This window comes from Bombina bombina, chromosome 3 (assembly GCF_027579735.1).
Source record: "Bombina bombina isolate aBomBom1 chromosome 3, aBomBom1.pri, whole genome shotgun sequence".
Lineage (NCBI taxonomy): Eukaryota > Metazoa > Chordata > Amphibia > Anura > Bombinatoridae > Bombina > Bombina bombina.
The window spans coordinates 219,175,713-219,199,777 of record NC_069501.1 but is presented as its reverse complement, the minus strand read 5'-3'; positions in this window follow the sequence as shown (position 1 = coordinate 219,199,777).

The window sequence follows — 24,065 nt, the reverse complement described above, 5'->3', positions numbered from 1 at the left end:
CTTCTGGAATTTGAACCGGCGTTACTCCAGAAGCAGAAGCCACATCCTCTTCTGGAATTTGAACCGGCGTTACTCCAGAAGCAGAAGCCACATCCTCTTCTGGAATTTGAACCGGCGTTACTCCAGAAGCAGAAGCCACATCCTCTTCTGGAATTTGAACAGCTTCAGCTTGCAACTGTTCAGTTTTCTTTTGAAAAAAAGTGTCAATTTTACTTGTAGAAGTTTCAAGTTTTCTCTGTTCTTTTTTTTCTTTTCTTTTCTTAGCACCACTTTTATGCTTGTAAGAAGACATTGTAGAATCTGGATCTAAAACAAAGTTCAGAATATGAAAATGAATGTTTTTTATAGAAGAAAGCTAGATATGCAGCTGCTACAGTAATCTTTTATAGATTCCATGCATTAGCAATGAAGGAGCAGAGAGGAAAACCTACAAGAAACAAGCCATTACTAAATCAGGACAGTAGGTGCATCATGCAGCTTTAAGTGAGCATAAGTAAATGCAAAACAATTACATAAACTGTCTGCTTTTCCACAATACAGGTGTAGCCTCTGCAGTACAGTGAACACCTTGTAATAGAAGACTTTGTTGTCTTGCTATAGTATAATCTATTAAGTTAAGAGTCAAAATATTTTTAAAAAACAAGCAAAAAAAGTGTTTCCTGTATTTGTTTTTCAATAGCCAATCCCCACCCACCATTTGACTTGGAGGAGTGAATCCTGTGTTTAGTCTGCAGACAACAAGGTGAGCCACAGTCATATTGTTTGTTTATTTAAAAAATGCATTTTTTGCAGTTCTTAAGTAACCTGCATTCTTTTTTTTTTTTCTTTTTTTTTTTTTTAAAGTTGGAGAATTAGAAAAGCCACAATTTTCAGAGCCAAGTTACAGCAAAAGGTGGTAAAGTAAAAAAACTAAAGTATATATTGCAAAGTTAGAAAACAATTGCACAGTGCACTGTCCATTATTATTATTATTATCGGTTATTTGTAGAGCGCCAACAGATTCTGCTGCGCTATTCCGCAGTCCATTTACTTATACAGACACAAAAGAAACATAGGCAGCCAAGAATCAAATGCCTAATAGTCATGCCACATGCAAGTGCATATTCATATATTATCCTGTGAGGCAGTGATAAAAAGAAAGATAAGCAGCCAAGAATAAAACCCCTAATAGTCATACATGCAAGTGCATATTTATATATTATCCTGTGATTAATGTGAACAATTTCATCACACAACTTCTACGCAGTTATTTGAGATGAGATGTTAACATTGATGGCATAGAAATATTGCATGCAGTGATTCAACTACTTCAACACACAACTGCTAGACACATTGTTCTAAATGGTAAAGCAAACATGGTAATATGGTAATTATATATAACATAGATCACACTCTTCAATTGTGTAAAAGGCAATAAATAGCTAGCCAAGGTGGAATAGGTAATTCTCTTTATTCACAGCTTATATACATGTACAACTTAGGTTGTCAGATGTTTAGTATTCAACTGGACTGTTCACTATATTCTGTTTGTTAGATTAAATATAATCAGTCTCCCATATCTGTATGCACTACAGTATACCGTAACCTATAAACCCTACAGTATACCTATATGCACTACAATATGCCTACATACACTACAGTATACCTACATACACTACAGTATACCTATATACACACTACAGTATACCTATACACACTACAATATGCCTGCATACACTACAGTATACCTATATACACACTACAGTATACCTATACACACTACAATATACCTACATACACTACAGTATACCTATATACACACTACAATATGCCTACATACACTACAGTATACCTATATACACACTACAATATGCCTACATACACTACAGTATACCTATATACACACTACAATATGCCTACATACACTACAGTATACCTATATACACACTACAATATGCCTACATACACTACAGTATACCTATATACACACTACAATATGCCTACATACACTACAGTATACCTATATACACACTACAATATGCCTACATACACTACAGTATACCTATATACACACTACAATATGCCTACATACACTACAGTATACCTATATACACACTACAATATGCCTACATACACCACAGTATACCTATATACACACTACAATATGCCTACATACACTACAGTATACCTATATATACACTACAATATGCCTACATACACTACAGTATACCTATATACACACTACAATATGCCTACATACACTACAGTATACCTATATACACACTACAATATGCCTACATACACTACAGTATACCTATATGCACTACAGTATACCTATATGCACTACAATATGCCTACATACACTACAATATTTCCTTTAATTTAGAGATACATGATCTTTCCTATAAGTATACGTCTAGCAGATAAAACTAGCATCATTTTAACTGACAACAGGGCAGGTTTAGAGAAATCCATTTTAAAGTGAGAAGAAATTCAAATAAATTCAAAATTAAACTTTAATTATTAAAATATAAAATACCATTTTAAAGACCATTAGAATTTACTTCTATTATCTAATTTGCTTAATTGACTTGCTTTCATTTGTTGAAAAGCATACCTAGGTATGTTCAGGAGCAACAATGGACTACTGGGATTTAGCTGAAGATTGTCAGATACACATAAATGCCTCTTGTCATTGGCTCATCCAATATATTCAGCTAATCAGAGTAGAACATTGCTGTTTCTTCAATGGAGTCATGTGACCAAGGGAAGGTTCTAAATCTGGCAAAATGTGAATGGGCAACAAGAGAACAGTTTGTAGCTACTGAGACCCGGGAGAGAGAAGCTGCATAACCAGGGCACTCAGGGAAAAGCTGAAGGGTCCAACTGGAGAGCAGAGGAGAAGAGCCACAAGGAGAAGAGCCACAAGCAGTGCCAGTCAAGGGGCTACAAATCAGGTAATACAAGTGACCACAACCAGCAAAACAGAGGAGAAGATATACAGAGAGAGGAGAAGATATACAGAGAGAGGAGAAGATATACAGAGAGAGGAGAAGATATAAAGAGAGAGGAGAACATATACAGAGAGAGGAGAAGATATAAAGAGAGAGGAGAAGATATACAGAGAGAGGAGAAGATATAAAGAGAGAGGAGAAGATATACAGAGAGAGGAGAAGATATACAGAGAGAGGAGAAGATATACAGAGAGAGGAGAAGATATACAGAGAGAGGAGAAGATATACAGAGAGAGGAGAAGATATACAGAGAGAGGAGAAGATATACAGAGAGAGGAGAAGATATACAGAGAGAGGAGAAGATATACAGAGAGAGGAGAAGATATACAGAGAGAGGAGAAGATATACAGAGAGAGGAGAACATATACAGAGAGAGGAGAACATATACAGAGAGAGGAGAAGATATAAAGAGAGAGGAGAAGATATACAGAGAGAGGAGAAGATATACAGAGAGAGGAGAAGATATACAGAGAGAGGAGAAGATATACAGAGAGAGGAGAAGATATAAAGAGAGAGGAGAAGATATACAGAGAGAGGAGAAGATATACAGAGAGAGGAGAAGATATAAAGAGAGAGGAGAAGATATACAGAGAGAGGAGAAGATATACAGAGAGAGGAGAAGATATACAGAGAGAGGAGAAGATATACAGAGAGAGGAGAAGATATACAGAGAGAGGAGAAGATATACAGAGAGAGGAGAAGATATAAAGAGAGAGGAGAAGATATACAGAGAGAGGAGAAGATATACAGAGAGAGGAGAAGATATACAGAGAGAGGAGAAGATATAAAGAGAGAGGAGAAGATATACAGAGAGAGGAGAAGATATACAGAGAGAGGAGAAGATATAAAGAGAGAGGAGAAGATATACAGAGAGAGGAGAAGATATACAGAGAGAGGAGAAGATATACAGAGAGAGGAGAAGATATACAGAGAGAGGAGAAGATATACAGAGAGAGGAGAAGATATACAGAGAGAGGAGAAGATATACAGAGAGAGGAGAAGATATAAAGAGAGAGGAGAAGATATACAGAGAGAGGAGAAGATATACAGAGAGAGGAGAAGATATAAAGAGAGAGGAGAAGATATACAGAGAGAGGAGAAGATATAAAGAGAGAGGAGAAGATATACAGAGAGAGGAGAAGATATACAGAGAGAGGAGAAGATATACAGAGAGAGGAGAAGATATACAGAGAGAGGAGAAGATATACAGAGAGAGGAGAACATATACAGAGAGAGGAGAAGATATACAGAGAGAGGAGAACATATACAGAGAGAGGAGAAGATATACAGAGAGAGGAGAAGATATACAGAGAGAGGAGAAGATATACAGAGAGAGGAGAAGATATAAAGAGAGAGGAGAAGATATACAGAGAGAGGAGAAGATATACAGAGAGAGGAGAAGATATACAGAGAGAGGAGAAGATATACAGAGAGAGGAGAAGATATACAGAGAGAGGAGGAGATATACAGAGAGAGGAGAAGATATACAGAGAGAGGAGAAGATATACATAGAGAGGAGAAGATATACAGAGAGAGGAGAAGATATACAGAGAAAGGAGAACATATACAGAGAGAGGAGAAGATATACAGAGAGAGGAGAAGATATACAGAGAGAGGAGAACATATACAGAGAGAGGAGGAGAAGAGGACACAGTCATACAAGGAGTGAGCAAAAGGCAGCTGCACCTTACCCAGCTGGTGCCAAATACCCAGAGCACTTCCTTACCCAGAGAGTGACCCAGGAACAGCACTGAGGAGCACACATGAGATAACCATCATGAGTTCTCACTAGCTCTGCCCTCTGAGCACTCAGGGACATTTTGCCTCTTAGCTTATTGACAAGGTCAGACCAGCTCTCCTGCAACTCACTCACTCTCTCATCAAATGGACATTAGATAAAGGGGGAATCTTCATATCTGAGACACTGAGTCTAGCGTCTCTAATATAATTCCATTTATTTGATAGCATTAAAGGGACATGAAACCCATTTTTTTTCTTTTGTGATTTAGAAAGAGCATGTCATTTTAAACAACTTTCTAATTTACTTATATTATCTAATTTGCTTCATTCTCTTGATATCACGTGATGAAAAGCATATCTAGATATGCTCAGAAGCTGCTGATTGGTTGCTGCACATAGAGGCCTTGTGTGATTGGCTCACACGTGTGCATTGCTATTTCTTCAACAAAGGATATCTAAAGAATTGAGCAAATTAAATAATAGAAGTAAATTGGAAAGTTGTTTAAAATTGCATGCCCTATCTGAATCATGAAAGTTTAATTTTGACTAGACTGTTCCTTTAACTTGACCCAAGAAGCTTATGAGTGCAGCCTTCCAACCCCCCCTCATGATGATGCAGCATCCCCTGGGAAGCAGCACTGCTTTCACAGTATAGACTCACTGATAGGTAACCCACCTCAGCCCAGCCCTGAGCACTTTGTGTATACAGGAGGATACCCCATGTTCATGCCATACAGGCCTGTGGTGTTGCCCCCTCCACCACCACCCCCGTATCTCTCCCAGCAAAATCTTCCATCATCTCACCCCCAGCCCCACCACCAGATCCCCAGTCTACCCAGTGGTTTCTGCTCCAGTCTAGCACAGGGCATGGCTCTCACGTCCACCCTCATGGCTAACCTAACAATAGCTCTTTATACAAAACCATGACATTATAGAGAGTCAGATAAGCATATAAATTAGCATTGTTTTATATATAAATTATTTTCACGTGTAATTAATAAATGGCGCTTTATAAAAAGCAGAACAAATAGTGTTTTATGTAAAGTGCATTTATAAATTTAGAAATCTAATGCATTATTTATGTTCCATATAATTTATAAACATTTGCATAAAATACTTAGAAATTATAAATAGATATAAAATATAAATAACATTTCTGATATGATAAAAAATTAAATTTAACAATTAGGACTTGTTAAGATTATTATGTTTAGAAACAAGAAAACAATGAATATAATTGCATCTTATTTGGGTCAGTTGAGATAAAAAGGTTAAGTGAAATAATCCTATAGTTTATGGTTTGGTTTATATCTCATATCTGAAAACAGCTGCACAAGGGTTACCTTACCTACAGATTTTATTTATTTTTTTAGTATCTCGTTTTGAGACAGATAAATTCTCTGGAATGATAAATACAGGAAACGGAGTGAGTTTTATATCCCTACAAATCACCCCCTAACCTGTCATTTTGTGCAAAAAAAAACTCAAATCAGCCTCAGCCAAAGCACCTGAAAAAAATGTGACTCCAGCGGCTGCGATCTAGTACTACTACTTTTACTTTATATATTATAATTTATTTATTTTACAAATGGTAGTAGTAGCCCTCTGCAGGACTCATAAGAAAAGGTAGTATAGTACTGTAGACTACAGTACTATACTACCTCTTCTTATGAGTCCTGCGGCGGGCTACTACTACCATTTGTAAAATAAATAAATTATAATATATAAAGTAAAAGTAGTAGTACTATTAGTAGGCAGGCTGCAGGCAGGCAGGCTACATGTCACACACAGTCAGACTCACGTACGTACTAGTCAGCCCCCCGGGGCCCCCTCCAGAGTCCAGCAGCAACCGGCTCCTTCACAGTAGGCAGGATGATCATGTCACATACATACTCAGCCCCCCGGGCCCCCCTCCAGAGTCCAGCAGCAACCGGCTCCTTCACAGTAGGCAGGATGATCATGTCACACATACATACTCAGCCCCCAGGCCCCCCTCCAGAGTCCAGCAGCAACCGGCTCCTTCACAGTAGGCAGGATGATCATGTCACACATATATACTCAACCCCCAGGCCCCCCTCCAGAGTCCAGCAGCAACCGGCTCCTTCACAGTAGGCAGGATGATCATGTCACACATACATACTCAGCCCCCAGGCCCCCCTCCAGAGTCCAGCAGCAACCGGCTCCTTCACAGTAGGCAGGATGATCATGTCACACATACATACTCAGCCCCCAGGCCCCCTCCAGAGTCCAGCAGCAACCGGCTCCTTCACAGTAGGCAGGATGATCATGTCACACATACATACTCAGCCCCCGGGCCCCCCTCCAGAGTCCAGCAGCAACCGGCTCCTTCACAGTAGGCAGGCTTCATGTCACACATACATACTCAGCCCCCAGGCCCCCCTCCAGAGTCCAGCAGCAACCGGCTCCTTCACAGTAGGCAGGCTTCATGTCACACATACATACTCAGCCCCCAGGCCCCCCTCCAGAGTCCAGCAGCAACCGGCTCCTTCACAGTAGGCAGGCTTCATGTCACATTATTACATACTCAGCCCCCAGGCCCCCCTCCAGAGTCCAGCAGCAACCGGCTCCTTCACAGACTCACAGTGCAGTTCACTTACCTGGCTTAGTCGACTCGTCGTACGTTGTTGCTGTTGTCGCCGCCTCAGCCGTCCTGTCTCCTGAGAGTCCTGTCGTCCTCTTTGGCTCTCACGTGGTCACACAAGGTCTGCTCAGCTCCTGCCGCCTCAGCCTCTTGCGCAGTTAAAATTGAGTGCGCACGGCGTGTGGAGGTGGAGCTAAGCAGCAAGACACAGCCAGGGCAAGTCACAGTGGAAGATGGAGTGTAATATGTGGACCGGATTTATAACACACCGGCCGGTCCACATATTAATTTGCATTGCAGCAGGCATTCCTTACAAGCTGGCTCGCATCGGAGGCTCCACTGCTCCAGTCCAGTCTTTCCAATCACACACACACTGACTGAGTGGAGAGACGGGAGCGGAGTGCAGAGCCAGTCACAGAGAGTGAGAGTCTGTCACACAGGACTAGTAGTAGTAGTCTAAAATTCCCATCAGAGAAGGAAAAATAAAATAACTTTCCATGCAGATGTTAATTCTTTACATACAGAAACAGAAGCAATCTGCCAGAAATGAACAACAGCTCAGTGGCTTGTTCTATGGCCTGATTACCACCTAGGAGTAACTTCGCTTAGCCCAGTTGTGCTTTTCACACAGGAGACCTTATCTGAAGTACATCAATCTGATCCCACCTAACAAGGTCAGTCCAGCCACAAAATACTAGGCAATCCTCCTCTGAATAAAGATAATGGCAACCACAGATGATTATTTCAGCCTCTTTTGGGCCTTGTCAGTGAGGTGCAGCCATGCTCCTCTAAGCACGTTGGGCAAGGACTCTACAACTGGTTTCCCTAATCAACCTTATGGAGACTTTCCCCAGGATCATAATACTAACATAAAGAGAAGCAATCTGCCAGTTAAGAAGGGGCTTGTTCTATGGCCCAGTTACTATCTGGGAATAGCTTATTTTATTCCAATTGTGCTTTTCACAGAGGAGAACTTTGCTTAAGTATATCAGTCTGATCCTACCAAACAAGGTCAGTCCAGCCCTAAAATACTAGGCAATTCTTCTCTGAACAAGGTAAATGGCAACCCCAGACAATCATTTCGGCCTCCTTTGGGCCTCGTCAGTGAGATGCATCCTTATAAGGTTAGTCTTCCTAAGGGTGATGAGGGAAACCAGACATGAACTCCTTGCCCTCACCCCAAACAGGTCCCCTATTCTATTATCTTCTTAGAGATAAGTCGAGAAAGAATCATTCGAAATTTTCTCCAGATAGAGTAAGGCTCAATTGCCGAAACATGTAAGGCATTTTTCTTTGGCTTTGCAAACCTCCTTGTTTTTTTAGTGACTTCTAATAAAAGACTTTTTAACCTTATGGAGATGTGCCAGCTTTTGCTTTTCCACCTCTGAAGTTTACTGCTTTCCCTAATTAAGCACGGCACCTCTGTGGTTTTACTGTGGATTAGCTGTTTTCTGTGACGTCTTACTTGGAGCACTGCTATTGTGCAATCACCGGATTAGTGTGTATCACGTGTAACCCGGATGAAACACGGAACCCGGGCAAAGAGACTGCAGGAGCGCATACTGGAGCTACCGTTTGCCTTCAAAGTGCTTAGTCCTGTTGTGTAGATAAGTCCAATTACCGAGGGTGGTGAGTAATCGTCCTGTGTGTTTTTGTGACTTTTTTCTGCCGCCTGCAGGTTGCGCTGTTTTCTTTGGCATATTACATGGGAACCCTGGTTGTTTCTATCATTGTTGGCATCACACCAAGTGTTATTACTGTGGATGGAGCTGGTTTTGATATTTCTTTTTCTACTGTGGTTATACATATATAGACATATACTGTATATAAGTGCATTGGAGCTCTTTTACAGTCAAGTAGATGAAAACATGAAAAAGCATATTTATGCAATAATCGTTTATATACAGGTATAGATATATATTGTACCAAAATACCATCGGATATATGTAGAAATATGTATTTATGAATAAGTAGAACTTATTCTGCTATGTGAAGAACATTAGAATGTGAAATATTCATATTTTCATGTTTGGTTAGAGCACTTGATAATATGTGATTGAGTTTGTGCGCGTGTAGGGTGTTTTTTCCACTTTTTTTGCCTTATTGACACCTATGGGAAAATACATTAATTTGATTGCAATGTTCTAACTTTGGCTTTTTGCACGCATTGAGTTAGCGCACACGAGTGACCTTTTACTTTAAGCTTGTAATAGGAGCGCTACACAACTTGCGCAAAAAGCTTACTTCTAGTGGAGTTAGCTCAAGAGCGGAAATGTTAAATACCGCTCCACTTGTAATCTGAACCTAATTCTTTGCCAACAGCAATTTTGAGATTTTAAAGAAATATTTCCATCAAAGAGAAACATCAGAAAGAATCAAACCGTGTAATTTATCTTTGCCAAAAATGATCTTCATATTCTAAAGAAATATTTCCACCAGAGTAAGAAAGAAAAGAGCATAATTGATCTTGCTAACAGTAGATCTTTGCCAAATGTGAATTTAGGGCAACATTACAAGTGGAGCGCTAATTTATTGTGCACCTGTAAACAGGCAAATTTGCCCATTTACGGTGGAGCGATAAATAACCAGCCATTACAAGTGACTGGTTATTGCTACCACAAGCTTGTGGTAGCAAATAGCGCTCAGAAAATTAACCAGATACTTTTCCAAAAGTGCCCCAATTGGCCCCAAAATTAAGAGTCTTGTAGTTTTTATTTTTTTTAAATGTAGCATTTTTTAAATAAAAACAACTCCACTAGGCAGTTTTGGCGCTTTAAAGTTTGCGGGTGTAGGGTGTTAGAAAAACAAATGGCACTGAAAAGTCTTTGGGGAACTGAATGTTCCCCATAAATATGTATGTATATGTTAATATTTGTATATACTATTAACACATAAATAGGTGTATATAATCATATACATATATATTTAACATTTGCTGCGTGACTTAACCCCTTCGCTGCGCTAGGTTCTCTGTCGTGTCTCACAGCATGAGAACGAGACTCCCATTGGAGTCTATGGAAGCCCACTCTTGTGACTGCAATGCTTCCATGCAATGAGAACTTGAGGTTGCATTCGCATTGCAGCTAACTTGTAATACCAGCACACATCTGCGTAATCTAGCCCTTTGTGTTTTAACATCATAGGTACCAATTCTTAATCAGGATAAATGCCAGGTAAGAGACAACTTAATCCACGCTGCTTCCATAAACAATTAAAAATGGAATCAATAGAATAAATACCAGATCCTACCTCAGTTCGGGTTGAATAATGTTTACCTTGATTAAACAGGGACATCCTTAACTTGGAGGCAATATTCTCCTCTCCTGCCCCAGAGGTGAGCGGGACAAACAGGTTCCCCAGGTAGGTAATGCCCAGGCTACAAGGCTTACACTGGGACTGCGGCAAACTCTGCTTCATGTCAGCCTGCACTTGCTTCAGTCTTGCAGAATCCCACCAGCATGCATTGGCCGCACCTGGAGACAGCTTTACTGAGGCAGTCTTTCGAATAAGGGTAGCAGCGCAGTTTAGACTTCAAAAGTTGTTTCCCCTCCACTGCTTGAATTGCGCTAATTCTTCCCAATGTCAAGCATCGTATGCTCCACTCACCTAGGGACGGCATACAGGCTTCACAATTTTCGCGAAAACCATTCGCACTCGATAGCCACACTCTCTCCTTCACTGTGGCTCCGCCCAACTGGAAGTCTTCAGAGATAACCCTTGGTATGCTTTGTTCAAATAGCACTGCGCTTAAAGGGACAGTCTACTATAAATTAAACTTTCATTATTCAGATAGGACTTTTAAATTTAATCAACTTTCCAATTTACTTTTATCATCAAATTTGCTTTTTTCTCTTGGTAGTCTTAGTTTAAACTAAACATAGGTAGGCTCATATGCTAATTTCTAAGCCTTTGAGGGCTGCCTCTTAGCACATGCTTTTTAAATCTCTTTTCAACGCAGAGACAGAAAGTACACGTGGGCCATATAGATAACACTGTGTTCAGGCACAGGTGGTTATTTCAGATTTAGCACAAAACAATGTTAAATTTAAGAAAATAGATAAAAAAACAAACAGTCACAGTCATGTGATCAGGGGGCTGGAAGAAGGTTCCTAGATAGAAGGTAATCACCGAGGTGTGCACAACTAATCTGAGGGAAAGAAGCTTACTGGCTTATAAAGACAACCCTCATAGCTTTATTGGTGTACTTGCCCCACTAGTTTAAAAAAGGGTTGTTTTTTTCAAGCACAGAAAAATCCATTAAAAAAAGATCATTTTGAAATTCCCTTTTTAGATGCCTCAGTGTAACAATGACTTTAATGTATCACTTCTTTAAGCACTAAAACATTCCTTGTGATACTATGATTCAAAGTGAGTTTCCTGTTTTAAAGATTCAAATGATCAATAGTATTTTATAACAAAGCTTGAAATTACACTCTCCATTTAATGTACTAACCACTAGATGTCATTGTCACACCTAACAAGAAAATGTCTGATTAACCCTTTGGCCCATATTTATCAAGCTCTGCACGGAGCTTGAAGGGCTGTGTTTCTGGCGAGTCTTCAGACTCTGAGCAGGCGGACAGGAATCGCCGGAAATCAACCCGATCAAGTACGATCGGGTTGATTGACACCTCCCTGCTGGCGGCCGATTGGCCATGAGTCAGCAGGGGGCGGCGTTGCACCAGGAGCTCTTGGGAGCTGCTGGTGCAATGTTAAATCCGGAGAGCGTATTGCTCTCCGCATTTTACAAGGTCTTGCAGACCTGATCCGCACTGTCGGATCAGGTCCGCAAGACTTTTGATATATAGGGGCCTTTCCCACCTGGGTGCTAAGATTTTTCAAATTTTTTTTTTCTTTTAACAATTTTTTTTTAACTTTTATAACTTTTTTTAAGACCCCCAAGATTTACACTATTAGAAATGTTATGCGATTACCATTCCAATGGTGGGTTTTGGGGGTCTGTAGCTGCTTAGATGCTTGAGATACAGGCTTCTAAGCAGCATGCCCCCTGCTCCTATACTTAACATTCACCTAGATTACGAGTATTGCATTATGAGGGGTGCGGTGCTAACTTCCAGTTTATTCTCACTGCTCACTTACCAACAGCGCTGGTTTTACAGGTTTATATAAACCCGGTGTTAACAGACAAGAAGTGAGCGTAGAGCAAAAGTGAGCTCCATACCACACTCCAATACCAGCGCTGCTTAAGTGAGCGGTGAGCTGGTTATATGTGCTCGTGCACGATTTCCCAATAGACATCAATGGGGAGAGCCGGCTGAGAAAAAGTCTAACACCTTCCAAAAAGCAGCGTAAAACTCAGTAACGCAGCCCCATTGATTCCTATGGGAAAACAAATATTGGGCGCGATCACATATACAACGCAGGTTTCGGCGCAATCGTGGGAACCTGCACCGCCCGTAATTTCACCTCGCACATCGGGGTATTACATATACCCCGCCGGCAGTTCATAAAGTGCCGTAAGTCTGATAAACTAGCGATGTCCAGAAATGAGCGTAAATACAAATTTCTGGAGTCGCTAGTGACTTACAGCACTTTAGAAACTGCCGGCGCCTAAGAAAAGTAAAGAAAATAACAAATCTCCCGTAAAAGTCTAACCTGCCTCCCAAAAATAAGCCTGACACGTAAAAACCCATATATCCACAATCCCCCCTCTCACTACTAATAATAAATGTATTAACCCCTAGACCGACAACCCCCACAACGCAATAAGCCTAATTATTAACCTCTAATCCGCCATAGCCCAAACAGAAAGTAATAACTAAATTATTAACCCCTAAACCACCATAGCCCACACCGCAAGTAATAACTAAATTATTAACCCCTAAACCGCCATAGCCCACACCGCAAGTAATACCTAAATTATTAACCCCTAAACTGCCATAGCCCATAACGCAATTAACCTATTCAAGTATTAACCCCTAAACCGCCATAGCCTACATAGGCTATTAAACGTTTTAACCCCTAATCTGCCGCCGCCAACGTCGCCGCCACTATAATAAAGTTATTAACACCTAAACCTAAGTCTAACCCTAACCCTAACACCCCCCTAACTTAAATATTATTTAAATAAATCTAAATAATATTACTATTATTAACTAAATTATTCCTATTTAAAACTAAATACTTACCTATAAAATAAACCCTAAGGCCTAGATTTAGAGTTTTGTCGGTAACGACCCGCGTAGCTAACTCCGGCTTTTTTCTGGCCGCACCATAAAAATAACTCTGGTATTGAGAGTCCACAAAAAGGCTGCGTTAGGCTCCAAAAAAGGCCAAGTTTCCAAAAAAGAACTAAGTTACAAAAAATAAAAAAATATTTACAAACATAAGAAAAATATTACAACAATTTTAAACTAATTACACCTACTCTAAGCCCCCTAATAAAATAACAAAGACCCCCAAAATAACAAAATGCCCTACCCTATTCTAAATTACTACATTTCAAAGCTCTTTTACCTTACCAGCCCTGAACAGGGCCCTTTGCGGGGCATGCCCCAAGAAAGCTCTTTTGCCTGTAAAAAAAACCATACAATACCCCCCCAACATTACAACCCACCACCCACATACCCCTAATCTAACCCAAACCCCCCTTAAATAAACCTAACACTAAGCCCCTGAAGATCTTCCTACCTTGTCTTCACCCTACCAGGTTCACTGATCCGTCCTGAAGAGCTCCTCCGATGTCCTGATCCAAGCCCAAGCGGGGGGCTGAAGAGGTCCATGATCTGGCTGAAGTCTTCATCCAAGCGGGAGCTGAAGAGGTCCATGATCCGGATGAAGTCTTCTATCAACGGCATCTTCAATCTTCTTTCTTCCGGATCCATCTTGCAGACCTCCGACGCGGAACATCCTCTTCTCCCGACGCCTACTAGCCGAATGACGGTTCCTTTAAGGGACGTCATCCAAGATGGCGTCCCTCGAATTCTGATTGGCTGATAGGATTCTATCAGCCAATCGGAATTAAGGTAGGAATATTCTGATTGGCTGATGGAATCAGCCAATCAGAATCAAGTTCAATCCGATTGGCTGATTCGATCAGCCAATCAGATTGAGCTTGCATTCTATTGGCTGTTCTGATCAGCCAATAGAATGCGAGCTCAATCTGATTGGCTGATTGGATCAGCCAATCGGATTGATCTTGATTCTGATTGGCTGATTCCATCAGCCAATCAGAATATTCCTACCTTAATTCCGATTGGCTGATAGAATCCTATCAGCCAATCGGAATTCGAGGGACGCCATCTTGGATGACGTCCCTTAAAGGAACCGTCATTCGGCTAGTAGGCGTCGGGAGAAGAGGATGTTCTGCGTCGGAGGTCTGCAAGATGGATCCGGAAGAAAGAAGATTGAAGATGCCGTTGATAGAAGACTTCATCCGGATCATAGACCTCTTCAGCTCCCGCTTGGATGAAGACTTCAGCCGGATCATGGACCTCTTCAGCCCCCCGCTTGTGCTTGGATCAGGACATCGGAGGAGCTCTTCAGGACGGATCGGTGAACCTGGTAGGGTGAAGACAAGGTAGGAAGATCTTCAGGGGCTTAGTGTTAGGTTCATTTAAGGGGGGTTTGGGTTAGATTAGGGGTATGTGGGTGGTGGGTTGTAATGTTGGGGGGGGTATTGTATGGGTTTTTTTTACAGGCAAAAGAGCTGAATTTCTTGGGGCATGCCCCGCAAAGGGCCCTGTTCAGGGCTGGTAAGGTAAAAGAGCTTTGAAATGTAGTAATTTAGAATAGGGTAGGGCATTTTGTTATTTTGGGGGTCTTTGTTATTTTATTAGGGGGCTTAGAGTAGGTGTAATTAGTTTAAAATTGTTGTAATATTTTTCTTATGTTTGTAAATATTTTTTTTATTTTTTGTAACTTAGTTCTTTTTTATTTTTTGTACTTTATTTCATTGTAGTTATTTGTAGGTATTGTATTTAATTTATTTATTGATAGTGTAGTGGTAGGTTTAATTGTAGATAATTGTAGGTATTTTATTTAATTAATTTATTGATAGTGTAGTGTTAGGTTTAATTGTAACTTAGGTTAGGATTTATTTTACAGGTAAATTTGTAATTATTTAACTATTTTAGCTATTAAATAGTTCTTAACTATTAAATAGCTATTGTACCTGGTTAAAATAATTACAAAGTTGCCTGTAAAATAAATATTAATCCTAAAATAGCTACAATGTAATTATTCGTTATATTGTAGCTATATTAGGGTTTATTTTACAGGTAAGTATTTAGCTTTAAATAGGAATAATTTATTTAATAAGAGTTAATTAATTTCGTTAAATTAAAATTATATTTAACTTAGGGGGGTGTTAGTGTTAGGGTTAGACTTAGCTTTAGGGGTCAATACATTTATTAGAATAGCGGTGAGCTCCGGTCGGCAGATTAGGGGTTAATAATTGAAGTTAGGTGTTGGCGATGTTAGGGAGGGCAGATTAGGGGTTAATACTATTTATTATAGGGTTAGTGAGGCGGATTAGGGGTTAATAACTTTATTATAGTAGCGGTGCGGTCCGCTCGGCAGATTAGGGGTTAATAAGTGTAGGCAGGTGGAGGCGATGTTGTGGGGGGCAGATTAGGGGTTAATAAATATAATATAGGGGTCGGCGGTGTTAGGGGCAGCAGATTAGGGGTAGATAGCTATAATGTAGGTGGCGGCGCTTTGCAGTCAGCAGATTAGGGGTTAATTATTGTAGGTAGCTAGCGGCGACGTTGTGGGGGGCAGATTAGGGGTTAATAAATATAATACAGGGGTCGGCGGTGTTAGGGGCAGCAGATTAAGGGTACATAAGTATAACGTAGGTGGCGGTCGGCAGATTAGGGGTTAAAAAATTTAATCGAGTGGCGGCGATGTGGGGGGGGCCTCAGTTTAGGGGTACATAGGTAGTTTATGGGTGTTAGTGTACTTTAGAGTACAGTAGTTAAGAGCTTTATGAACTGGCGTTAGCCCAGAAAGCTCTTAACTACTGACTTTTTTCCTGCGGCTGGAGTTTTGTCGTTAGATGTCTAACGCTCACTTCAGACACAACTCTAAATACCGGAGTTAGAAAGATCCTATTGAAAAGATAGGATACGCAATTGACGTAAGGGGATCTGCGGCATGGAAAAGTCGCGGCTGAAAAGTGAGCGTTAGACCCTATTTTGAGTGACTCCAAATACCGGAGTTAGCCTAAAACCAGCGTTAGGAGCCTCTAACGCTGGTTTTCACGGCTAACGCCAAACTCCAAATCTAGGCCTAAGATAGCTACAATATAATTAATAATTACATTGTAGCTTGTGACGAACCAAGGTTATCCAACCCTGCGCCAGTCACTTATTTGGCACAGAAAGGGTTATCAGACCCCTTCTACTCTCACTAATATGTCACAATCTAGCCACACCAGACCAGCTTGTGATTTAGTTCAGTGGGTGCAAGGGTTAACAACACTCTCTAGTCTGTACTAGACTTAAAAGAAATGCCCAAACTCCCCTTAATGCCACCCACACTAAACTAACAATGCTGCCGCCACTTATGATTTATTAAAGGAAAATCCTAAGGAAAAACCCAGCCTTGCACATTAACTTTCTGAGTACAATTTAGCAGAAAATAACCTAAATTATACAGTTCTAATATTCAGTCTCTTTCAGTAACGTGGTTCAATTATTAGACAAAGGCCAAACTTAATAAAATAATTATTTATTATTATTATTATTATTTAATAAAAAAGTTGTTACAAATAAAATGTCACATTAGCAAACAGTTTTTCAAAATAAAAAGAAGAAAATTAGAAACCTTACACTGTACTAGTATTTGGAATCTGTTACCAGAGAGATGGCATGAAGTAATTGGGTCCTTACTCTGTGCTGTCACAGCCTCCCTTGTAAGAATGACATCTCATAGCTGAAAAGTAAGATTCTTATACCTATTTTCCATAGATCAGGTTGCCTGACCACACCCTCCTGGGTGGGCTAAGAAACCCCCCTGTCTTTAAACACATCATGATATGGGGGAGAAGCACTGTGGTATCTCTGGAGCTGACAGATTGACTCAATGCATACACAATAACATTTGGAGGAAGGGTTTTCTAGAAACTATTTATGAGGGGTTCTGGCACATCAAAGAAAACACAAACAAACCCAGTACACAGCTATTTGTAAAAAACAAACAACTGTTTTTAGCTCACAAGCTGAACAGAATTAACCCTTTCTCAGCTGAATCCTGAGGTATTCGTGACAAGCTATTTTAGGATTTATTTTTATTTTACAGGCAACTTTGTATTTATTTTAACTAGATACAATAGCTATTAAATAGTTAATAACTATTTAATAGCTACCTAGTTAAATAATTACAAATTTACCTGTAAAATAAAACCTAACCTGTTACAATTACACCTAACACTACACTATCATTAAATTAATTAAATAAATTAACTACAATTAACTAAAATGAAATACAATTAAATAAAATAAACTATAGTACAAAAAAAACAAACACTAAATTACAGAAAATAAAAAAAATTACAAGAAGTTTAAACTAATTACACCTAATAAAATAAAAAATCCCCCCCAAATAATACAATTCCCTACCCTTAAAAGGGCTTTTTGCGGGGCATTGCCTTAAAGTAATCAGCTCTTTTACTTGTAAAATAAGAAATACAACCCCCCCAACATTAAAACCCACCACCCACACACCCAACCTTACTCTAAAACCCACCCAATCTCCCCTTAAACAAACCTAACACTACCCCATTGAAGATCACCCTACCTTGAGCCATCTTCACCCAGCTGGGCAGAAGTCTTCATCAGATCCGAGCAGAAGAGGTCCTCCAGCCGGGCAGAAGTCTTCATCCAAGCGGCATCTTCTATTTTGTTCCATCCGATGAGGACCAGCTCCATCTTGAAGACATCCAACGCGGAGCATCCATCCAGACCGACGACTACCTAGCGAAAGAAGGTTCCTTTAAATGACGTCATCCAAGATGGCGTCCCTTGAATTCCGATTGGCTGATAGGATTCTATCAGCCAATCGGAATTAAGGTAGGAAAAATCCTATTGGCTGATTGAAACAGCCAATAGAATGCAAGGTCAATCCTATTGGCTGATTGGATCAGCCAATCGGATTGAACTTCAATCCGATTGGCTGATTGCATCAGCCAATAGGATTTTTCCTACCTTAATTGATGCCGCTTGGATGAAGACTTCTGCCCGGCTGGAGGACCTCTTCTGCCCGGATCGGATGAAGACTTCTGCCCGGCTGGAGGACCACTTGTGCCCGGATCGGATGAAGACTTCTGCCCGGCTGGGTGAAGACGGCTCAAGGTAGGGTGATCTTCAAGGGGGTAGTGTTAGGTTTTTTTTAGGGGGGATTGGGTGGGTTTTAGAGTAAGGTTGGGTGTGTGGGTGGTGGGTTTTAATGTTGGGGGGGTTGTATTTCTTTTTTTACAGGTAAAAGAGCTGATTACTTTGGGGCAATGCCCCCCAAAAAGCCCTTTTAAGGGCTATTTGTAATTTAGTATAGGGTAGGGAATTTTATTATTTTGGGGGGCGTTTTTATTTTATTAGGGGGCTTAGATTAGGTGTAATTAGTTTAAACGTCTTGTATTTTTTTATTTTCTGTAATTTAGTGTTGTTTTTTGTACTATAGTTTATTTTATTTAATTGTATTTAATTTTAGTTCATTGTAGTTAATTTATTTAATTAATTTAATGATAGTGTAGTGTTAGTTGTAATTGTAACTTAGGTTAGGTTTTATTTTACAGGTAAATTAGTACTTATTTTAACTAGGTAGCTATTAAATAGTTATTAACTATTTAATAGCTATTGTACCTAGTTAAAATAAATACAAAGTTGCCTGTAAAATAAAAATAAATCCTAAAATAGCTACAATGTAATTATTAATTATATTGTAGCTATCTTAGGGTTTATTTTATAGGTAAGTATTTAGTTTTAAATAGGAATAATTTAGTTAATAATAGTAATATTATTTAGATTTATTTAAATAATATTTAAGTTAAGGGGGTGTTAGGGTTAGATTTAGGATTAGGGGTTAATAACTTTATTATAGTGGCGGCGACGTTGACGGCGGCAGATTAGGAGTTAATAAATTTAATAGGCTATGTGGGCTATGGTGGTTAAGGGGTTAATACTAGAATAGGTTTATTGCGGTGTGGGCTATGGCGGTTTAGGGGTTAATAGAGTTTATTAGTTATTACGGTGGGGAGTTATTGCGGTGGGGGATTGCGGTTGACAGAGGTAGATAGACATTGCGCATGCGTTAGGTGTTAGTTTATTTTTGCAGGCATTTTATGGATTTACAGTGCTCCCATACTCAGCGCAAGGCCTGCTACGGCTGCCTTTTATGGCAAGGTAAAAATGGAGTAAGATTTCTCCATTTTCGCCACGTAAGGCCTTGCGCTGGATATAGGATACCGATTTACGACGCGGTCCCATGTTAGCCTATGGGAGTAAAAATTGCGAGCGACGGGTGAAATATACTGGCGTAACTTGCATGCTACACCGTATATGTCATACCAAAACAGCACAAAAACTGGTACCGCCGGCTTTTGCGGGCGACGCTGCATATGTAATGGGGCCCCTAATGTTTACACCTAACACCCTAACATGAACCCCGAGTCTAAACACCCCTAATCTTACACTTATTAACCCCTAATCTGCTGCCCCCGACATCGCCGACACCTACATTATATTTATTAACCCCTAATCTGCCGCTCCGGACATTGCCGTCACCTACATTATACTTATTAACCCCTAATCTGCTGCCCCATCATCGCCGACACCTACATTATATTTATTAACCCCTAATCTGCCGCCCCTAACATCACCGACACCTACCTACATTTATTAACCCCTAATCTGCTGTCCCCAATGTCACCACCACTATTCTAAATTTATTAACCCCTAAACCTAAGTCTAACCCTAACCCTAACACCACCTAACTTAAATATAATTAAAATAAATCTAAATAAAATTCCTTGCATTACCTAAATTATTCCTATTTAAAACTAAATACCTATAAAATAAACCGTAAGATAGCTACAATATAACTAATAGTTACATTGTATCTATCTTAGGGTTAGTTTTTATTTTACAGGCAAGTTTGCATTTATTTTAACTAGGTAGAATAGTTACTAAATAGTTATTAACTATTTAATTACTACCTAGCTAAAATAAATACAAATTTACCTGTAAAATAAAACCTAACCTTAGTTACACTAACACCTATAACTACACTACAATTAAATAAATTACTTACATTAAATACAATTAAATAAATTAACTACAATTAGCTAAATTACAAAACATATTAAAAAAAAATAAAATACAAATTCCAAGATATTTAAACTAATTACACCTAATCTAATAGCCCTATCAAAATAAAAAAGACCCCCCAAAATAAATAAAAAACCCTAGCCTAAACTAAATTAGAAATAGCCCTTAAAAGGGCCTTTTGCGGGGCATTGCCCCAAATAAATCAGCTCTTTTACCTGAAAAAGAAATACAAACAACCCCCCCAACAGTAAAACCCACCACCCACACAACCAATCCCCCAAATAAAACCCTAACTAAAAAAACCTAAGTTCCCCATTGCCCTGAAAAGGGCATTTGGATGGGCATTGCCCTTAAAAGGGCATTTAGCTCTATTGCTGCCCAAAGCCCTAACCTAAAAATAAAACCCACCCAATACACCCTTAAAAAATCCTAAAACTAACCCCTGAAGATTCACTTACCAGGAGAAGTCTTCATCCAAGCGGCAAGATGTCCTCAATGAAGCTGGCAGAAGTGGTCCTCCTCACGGGCAGAAGTCTTCAACCAGACGGCATCTTCTATCTTCATGCTCTCCGACGCTGCGCGGCTCCATCTTCAAGACATCTGGCGCGGATCATCCTCTTCTTCCGACGTCTACATGCTTACCTTTAAGTGATGTCATTTAAAATGGCATCCCTAAGATTCCAATTGGCTGATAGAATTCTATCAGCCAATCGGAATTAAGGTTGAAAAAATCCTATTGGCTGATCCAATCAGCCAATAGGATTAAACTTCAATCCTATTGGCTGATCCAATCAGCCAATAGGATTGAGCTTGCATTCTATTGGCTGTTCCAATCAGCCAATAGAATGCAAGCTCAATCCTATTGACTGATTTCAACCTTAATTCCGATTGGCCGAAGATGGAGCTCATCCGCGTCAGAAGGATGAAGATAGAAGATGCCATCTGGGTGAAGACTTCTGCCCATCTGGAGGACCATTTCTGCCTGTCTGGAGGACCAATTCTGCCGGCTTTGTTGAGGACATCTTGCCGCTTGGATGAAGACTTCTCCAGGTAAGTGAATCTTCGGGGGTTAGTGTTAGGATTTTTTAAGGGTGTATTGGGTGGGTTTTATTTTTAGGTTAGGACTTTGGGCAGCAATAGAGCTAAATGCCCTTTTAATGGCAATGCCCATCCAAATGCCCTTTTCAGGGCAATGGAGAGCTTAGGATTTTTTAGTTAGGGTTATATTTTGGGGGTTGGTTGTGTGGGTGGTGGGTTTTACTGTTGGGGGGTTGTTTGTATTTCTTTTCCAGGTAAAAGAGCTGATTTATTTGGGGCAATCCCCCACAAAAGTCCCTTTTAAGGGCTATTGATAGTTTAGTTTAAGCTAGGGTTTTTTTATTTTGGGGGGGCTTTTTTTATTTTGATAAGGCTATTAGATTAGGTGTAATTAGTTTAAATATCTTGTAATTTGTTTTTTATTTTCTGTAATTTAGTGTTTGTTTTTTTTGTAATTTAGCTAATTGTATTTAATTTATTTAATTGTATTTAATTTAGGTAAGTTATTTAATTGTAGTGTTAGGTGTTAGTGTAACTTAGGTTAGGTTTTATTTTACAGGTAAATTTGTATTTATTTTAGCTAGGTAGTTAGTAAATAGTTAATAACCATTTAGTAACTATTCTACCTAGTTAAAATAAATACAAACTTGCCTGTAAAATAAAAATAAACCCTAAGCTAGATACAATTTAACTATTAGTTATATTGTAGCTAGCTTAGGGTTTATTTTACAGGTAAGTATTTAGTTTTAAATAGGAATAATTTAGGCAATGATAGAAATTTTATTTAGATTTATTTTAATTATATTTAAGTTAGGGGGTGTTAGGGTTAGGGTTAGACTTAGGTTTAAAGGGTTAATAAATTTAGAATAGTGGCGGCGACGTTGGGGACGGCAGATTAGGGGTTAATAACTATAATGTAGGTGGTGGCGATGTTAGGGACAGCAGATTAGGGGTTAATAATATTTAACTAGTGTTTGCGATGCTGGAGTGTGGCGGTTTAGGGGTTAATATGTTTATTATAGTGGCGGCGATGTCCGGAGCGGCAGATTAGGGGTTAATATTTTTATTATAGTGTTTGCGATGCGGGAGGGCCTCGGTTTAGGGGTTAATAGATAGTTTATGGGTGTTAGTGTACTTTTTAGCACTTTAGTTATGAGTTTTATGCTACAGCTTTGTAGCGTAAAACTCATAACTACTGACTTTCAAATGCGTTAGGAATCTTGACGGTAGAGGGTGTACCGCTCACTTTTTGGCCTCCCAGGACAAACTCGTAATACCGGCGCTATGCAAGTCCCATTGAAAAAAGCCTTTACGAAATTTACGTAAGTTGGTTTGCGGTAAGGCCAAAAAAGTGTGCGGTGCCCCTAAAACCTGCAAGACTCGTAATAGCAGCGGACGTTAAAAAACAGAGTTAGGACCTTTTACCGCTGCTTTTCCACCTTCCCGCAAAACTCGTAATCTAGCCGATTGTTAAGCATAAATAAAGTTGCGCGGTGACGACATCACGTTATTGCGCATGACGTCACCATGCAAAACGGGAAGCCCCGGCGAGGAGCGGGTGGGAACCCCCAGATCTCCCTCAAGATATGAGAGTGCTAGTGACGGCTCTGAGCCGTCATTAGCACCAGAGTGGGAAACTCTGTGACGGCTCAGAGCCGTCATTAGCACTCAAAGGGTTAAAGGGATATGAACCCTAAGTTTTTTTTCCTTCCATGATTCAGATAGATCATGCAATTTTAAGACACTTTCTAATTTACTCCTATTTTCATTTTTTCTTCGTTCTCTTGGTATCTTTATTTGAAAAAGCAGGAATGTAAGCTTAGGAGTAGGCTCATTTTTGGTGCAGCACTTGGGTAGCGCTAAGCTTACATTCCTGATTTTCAAATAAAGATACCAAGAGAATGAAGAAAAATTGATAATAAGAGTACATTAAAAAGTTGATTACAGGGGGGCGGAGCCGACTGCCTAAACAACAAGACGCACCATCTTACTGCTCCTGAAAGCTGGCTGTTAAAATACTAATTTGAGGTATCCTAAGTATGCAAATACCTTAATATTCAGCTCATCTGACTCACCAGGACTCGGATCCATATTTTAGGTCCATGAAGAAATATAATTAGTATAAAAATACCTTTGAGGCCTACTGGCTAGCTGAGAACATGGCTGGGGGCATAACAATATACCTGTAGTAGCCTACGCATCAAATCAGCTGACAGAGAAATCATACCCATACCCTCGCTGCCTCTGCAACACTTGAATGGAGAGACAAATCCTTGCTGCACTGACAGTTTTACTACGCTCCATGGACTCACACCATCAGGCCCTTGTTACAGACCTAAGGGCCGCTATGAATCAACCACAGACTGCTATCTCGTCGAGTGGGGTCGGGAGAGAATCTGACTGGTC